We start from the raw sequence: 6,217 nt of genomic DNA, 5'->3' as shown, positions 1-6,217 counted from the left end.
GAAATGTTCCCTGAAACTTTTTTTGTAATACGATTCTTAAAGAGGTGGTTCCATGATGATGCAAGAAAAGTTTTTCTGTCAAGTTTATTGTAATAACAGCTCACTCTTTTCCATGTAAAAAAATCATTTACTGAACCACTTTTATTCCTGTTCTTAAAATGTTTGATCAATATTGCGTTGTCGATATTCGTGTAATTTCTATGGTAAATACTTTTACTTAAAAAACTGTGCACTGTCCTTATAAGTTTTTCATACATGTATTTATTTTTTTTTTATTCAATATCAGTTGTGAATAAATGTTTTATTTACAGATATACATGAATGTTTGTAATTGCTTTTTTTTAAATCTTTTTTTACACTAATTTCAATATACCATATGTGATAGTTAAAGCGATTATTGATGTCAAAAATACTTGAAACATTCGAAGTTTGAAGACAAGATAAGAGTTAGACCTAAGAATTGGTAGGAAAAATAAAATATTAAATCATATGAAAACATCATATCAAATATATTATATCATATGAAAATACGTTATATCATATTCAACACTTAAAAGTTCTTCAGTACTGCTTAATAGTATTTGCGATCAAAGAATATGGGAAATTTGATAAGTGTTTCGAGATGAAATGATTTTCAGAATTGAAGAAAAACAGCTCTAAGATAGCAGAATCATCAAAAGTTAAAGTTTTATATCAATGTTGATGTTAGATTTTCAAAGATCGTGTTTGAAGTTTTTAGAAGTGGGGTTCTTTGTACTCGTGCAAAATATGCATCGACCTAAGAAGTCAAAAACTTCTTTCCTTTTTCAATGCCACCATAACTAAAAAGGTTTTCTTTTAAAAATATTGCAGTCCTACAGAATGATTTCAAAATTGCTGCTATTAAAATTAGAAAGATACAAGTTCCTCTCCTCATTTCGGTCGATCTGAACTTTGCGCAGATAAAAATGACGCCATTTCCAAAGTCTTCAAGTATGATCTTTTAAAATGTGCCAAATATTTTCCCAAACTATTGCCACTAAGAGAAAGATTGTTAACATATGGTTAGTATAGAAGTATTTCCATATTTTTATCCAACCCCTGCTAGTATTTATATAATAGTTGTTAATATATATAGATATATATACAGATGGATGACAAAATAATACGAACACCTGTGAAAAAGTGTGACTTATTTCACACCAGCAGTACAGCCGCGCCACCTGCAACAGAAGTCTGCCCCCTAGTGAGCGTGAAGAGGAAGCTATCAGTCTCTCAACATAAGTCACCTGTGTTGCATGAGTTTATCTAACTAGCTTTTATAAGGTGAAATGTCTGACCTGTCAGAATTCCAAAGAGGGATGATTGTTGGGGCGCGTTTAAGTGGAGCATCGGTGACAGAAACAGCAAACCTTTTGGGGTTTGCAAGAAGTACTGTATCAGCCGTTATGACAGCATACATGAAAGAAGGTAAGACGAAGTCTTCAAAGCAAAACAGTGGCCGAAAGTCAAAGCTTGATGATAGGGATAGACGTGTCTTGCAGCGCGTAGTAGCTCGAAAACACAAGCAATCGTTATCCGAGATAACATCAGACATGAACAGTCATCTTCAGGACCCCGTTTCAACAAGAACTGTTCAAAGAGAACTTCATGCAGCGAACATTTATGGGAGAGTGGCAATTCGTAAACCCTTGGTGACAGCAACCAATGCTTTCAAGCGCCGTCAGTGGTGTAGAGGTCACAAAGGCTGGTCCCCACAGCAGTGGCAGCAGGTAATATGGTCCGATGAATCATCCTTCACCTTATTTCAGACCACCGGACGCGTTTATGTCTGGAGATCACCCAAAGAAGCGTTTGATCCTGAATGCCTCTTACCAACTGTGAAACATGGAGGTGGCTCCATTATGGTTTGGGGTGCGATATCTTGGCGTGGTCTTGGGCCACTAGTACGTCTGCATGGGAGAATCAAATCTAATGACTATCTAAGCGTTCTAGCGGATCATGTTCATCCTTTTGTACAGACTGTATTCCCTGGAGAGCGACCGATTTTTCAAGACGACAACGCCCCTATCCACACCGCTAGGTGCGTTCAAACATGGTTCGAAGAGCATGACAATGAAGTTGAGCATCTCGCCTGGCCCCCTCAGTCTCCGGACTTAAATATTATTGAACATTTGTGGCAATATTTGGAGTCTAAACTTCGTTCCTGATTCCCACCTCCATCAAATCTTTCGGAATTAGAGGCCGCTTTGCAAGAGGAATGGCTTAATATTCCTTTAAACGTTGTCCATGACCTTTATGCATCGATCCCACGTCGTATTAAATCTGTGATCCCTATTAATAAAGATTTTCTGATATTTCACAGGTGTTCGTATTATTTTGTCACCCATCTGTATATTAACATCTGGGCAATGGGCTGTTGGCGACGGTTTGGGAAACATCACTGAGGATGATCCGGAGATAACATACGTCACAGTCCGTTTTACAGGGAGGACACATTCACATCTCATCCATCCGTAGATAGTAATTTTGACCTGAACCAGAGCACGATCAATTTCTTATCCAATACATCGAGAGAAATTCATTTGTTATAGGAATTCGGAGGTTTTTGTGACCCCGACTGATTGAGTGGACATCAGTCACCACTTGTACTCAGGGAGTCATCGCCTTGAGGGGATCGAACTCACGACCTGTTGGACATGGGCTGAACGCCCTATCAGTCATGCTTTCCGGCAAAGTGAAATTTTCAAACTACAATTTTCCTTTCCCGTGGTGGTTCAAAAGATATAGCGTTTGCCTTCAAATATGGTGAAATGGGTTCGAATCCGAGCGATGACTGGTCGATTCGAACTCCGCACCCTGATTTCACTGACCACAGTGGTGACGTAAAAATATCCTCAGTGGTAGACGGATCAGGGGTTAGAGTTCCCTTGCAATCAGGATAACCGTAGGAAATTTTCGCGGTCTTCTATTCCACATAACGCAAATGCGAGTTAGTTCCATCAAAAAGTTCTTCACGAAGGCAAATTTCGCCCAATACTTGATCCAGGAGTTCCCTTGTCCTCTGGATTGGGTTCAAAATTACAAGGCTACGGAGTTGAGCATAGATAGTCGTAATCCAAAAAATTGGGTCTGCTGTTCAACGACAGTTATTAAATAAATTTTTTGTTCATCATAACAAGACCAGACTCCAATTACTACCATATATTTGGGACATAAAATTCTTTATTCATTTCAAACTTCATTTCAAAAGCACATTATTCAATGATTAATTTTCCAAAATAAATTTCAATATAGAATTTTTGTTTTCAGAGATTCAGTGCAAAGTTTGAACAATATTTTCAGAAAAAATATACTTAACTGGTGACAAAATGCCTTATATTTAAAAATATTAATATTATGAAACAAATTTCACAAGGACCATGAACTATTTAACTTAAGTCTCTTTCTATAAGAGATTTCCTCAAGCAATTTTGCCACTTAGCAAGGCTTTGAATGCTTTGTTGACTTTTATTCAAGATCGTAAAAAGACAGTCACAATAAACTGGGTAACTTTAAGCTGCCAGAAATTTTTTTGGTTATTTTAACTCCATGTAAATATTTTAATTTATAAACGTCATTGAACCTCCAACCCAAATTTTGGGTTTGCGACTACCAGTGTTCAAGTCCGTAGCTTTGTAATTTTGAACACAACCTAGAAGTCAAGGTAGCTCCTGGAAGTATTAGGAGAAATTTTGATGGAACTAACCCTCATTTGTTGCATTACATGGGGAGGAAAACCACGAAAACCTCAAACGGTGAGTCTGACGGCAAAGAGACTCTAACCTAAAATCCGTCTACCACTGAGGATATTTTACGTCAGCACTGTGGTCTGCTCGTGCCGGATACGGAATTCGTTTCAACCAGCCATTGCTGGAATTCGAGCCCTGGTCACTTATTTGAGAGGCGAGCACTCTTTCCTTTAAGCCTCCACGACTACTAAGCAATAATTGTGGAAAAGGCCATGCCTAGTATGGCAAAGTACGATAATCATTACTTATTTCTTAATCAAATTTTCGATAAGATTCACAGTAAATGTGTGATTTAAAATTGAAAATGTGTGTGATTAAAATTGAAAATAAAGCATTCCGTGAAAGATATGTTACAAGATTCAAAACGATTATGAATGTCAAAAGCGATTATGCATGTTATTGCTTTATAAAAGCTTTGTTCGACTGTCATTAAGTCATTAAAAAAGTAATTAAATTATATACATTTGTTTTAATTAAAAAATTATTGAAAACAGAATTATTATATATAATTTTTAAAAAGCAATCGAAAAAATTAACAAAATAATAATGTACAAAATGACATTTTTTAAAATTATCCATTAAGTATAATTGTAAAACAAATGTATTTTGTCATTTTTAGCTTTTTCCATTTTATTTATTTAATTAGCTTTTTCCATTTTCCATGTGACATATTCACGTTTCAGCAGGGTCACGGTATGATGAAAACGTAGCACGTTTACGTCTCTACAGAATCACCGTGTGAGTAAGTTGTGACATATTCATGTCTCAACTGTGTCCCCATGTGACGAAGATGTGACATATTCACGCCTCAACACTGTCACCATGAGACTTACTTGAGACGTGAATATGTCACATTCACGTCATACGGTGAAGTCACTGCGACAACTGAATGCCTCATTGTGGTCTGTTGTTGACGTCTGGGTGACGTTAAATGTCACGTCACTAAAGGAGGACACAGTAACCTTTTTAGACCCACGTATCGTCATCGCAAAAGTCACATATGGCTTCACAAATATGTTTCCATGGCTGTTGCATTTTTGCTGCAATCTGGTAGCGGTGTTATCTGGGTAGTCATGATTCTGCGGCCTATTGACCAGCCTGTATTGTTTTTTTTCCTGCAAGTTTAACAGTTTATGAACCTCGAGTTAATTCTCGAATGCTAAATTTTTATCCATTGTTTTTTCCTATACTTTTTATTAATCCCCAACGTAATTTCAAATTTTATGATTTTTCCGCAGCGAAGAAAACTGTAACATTAAGTTGAACACTCAAAACAACAGAGGTGGCTCTTACGCTTTTTCATTATAGATAAAAGTATATATTTAATTATTTTGCAAAAAATTTTTTATTTATCATGAATGATCCATTTTATCATTATAACAATTAATATTATTTATGGGTCAGTTCTTGAGACTAGATATGCAAATCTATGATTTGCCTCTTCTCTGCTATAAATTGATTTTATTCTTTTTCAGGAACATATAGGAAAACTTGGATGTCGATTTTCCAATAATCGAAAAGATTCTTATGCATAACTAACAGCTAATTTTTATGATTATAAATAATAACCTATAGCTTGAATGTTAAACGTTTAGTTTCTGAAAATTAGGAGGAAAAACCCAATGTATATAAACTCTTTAAAAAAAATTTATAAGACGGTTGAAGACTTCTCTTCTCAAACGAGCAATCTGTCCCACTATGAACTGATCGTTAGACACGGTTCTCAGTAGATCAAGTATCACTTTCTGAACGGGTTAAATACCACTTTAATTCACTCGCGAAGGGACCGAAGTTGCACGGTATTTGTCTTCGCTAAATTAGGTTGTTGTTGCTTATCCTCATAGATCTGACATTAGTCAGATCAAATCCAGAAAGTTGTTGACACCCAGAAAGTCGATGACAAGAAGTGGATCGGAAGTTAAGTCCGCCCTGCTGGATAGTCCGACACAATCAAGTATATGTTTCGGCGAGGCTGGATGGACGCAGCATTTTTTACAAGTCGGGTAAATTTTTGTGCCACGTTTGAATCTTAGACATTTTAGGTGACCAGTTGAGAATCTGGCCAAGGGAGCTTCGATCGCAATTGATTCCCAGAAGGGTGCCAGGAGATGTTGCGATGTACCATTGGTGCTTAGGTGTAGTTTGCCAGATTGATTTTGTCTATATTTTTCATTGGAGTAAAGTAATAATAATAAGTGATGATCCGGTGGATATATCTTCTTCACGGTCATCTTTGGAGTTTTCGTTAAATTGTTCTACCGTAAAGTGCTCGGTTTCGCGCGTGGGTCGTTGGACAAAAGATTATCGAAAGGAGAAGAAGTTCAGTTCTTCGAAAACGTAACTAACGCGAGGAATTGCTCGGTGCGATACGCTATTCCAGAAAAAAAGGGAAAAAAAACTAACAGGGTGAGCAACATACTCAGATTTAGCAGAGCGTCATTTGAACT

The sequence above is a fragment of the Parasteatoda tepidariorum genome, chromosome 3, assembly GCF_043381705.1.
Source record: "Parasteatoda tepidariorum isolate YZ-2023 chromosome 3, CAS_Ptep_4.0, whole genome shotgun sequence".
Taxonomy (NCBI): domain Eukaryota; kingdom Metazoa; phylum Arthropoda; class Arachnida; order Araneae; family Theridiidae; genus Parasteatoda; species Parasteatoda tepidariorum.
Note: the sequence above shows the minus strand (reverse complement) of the source record.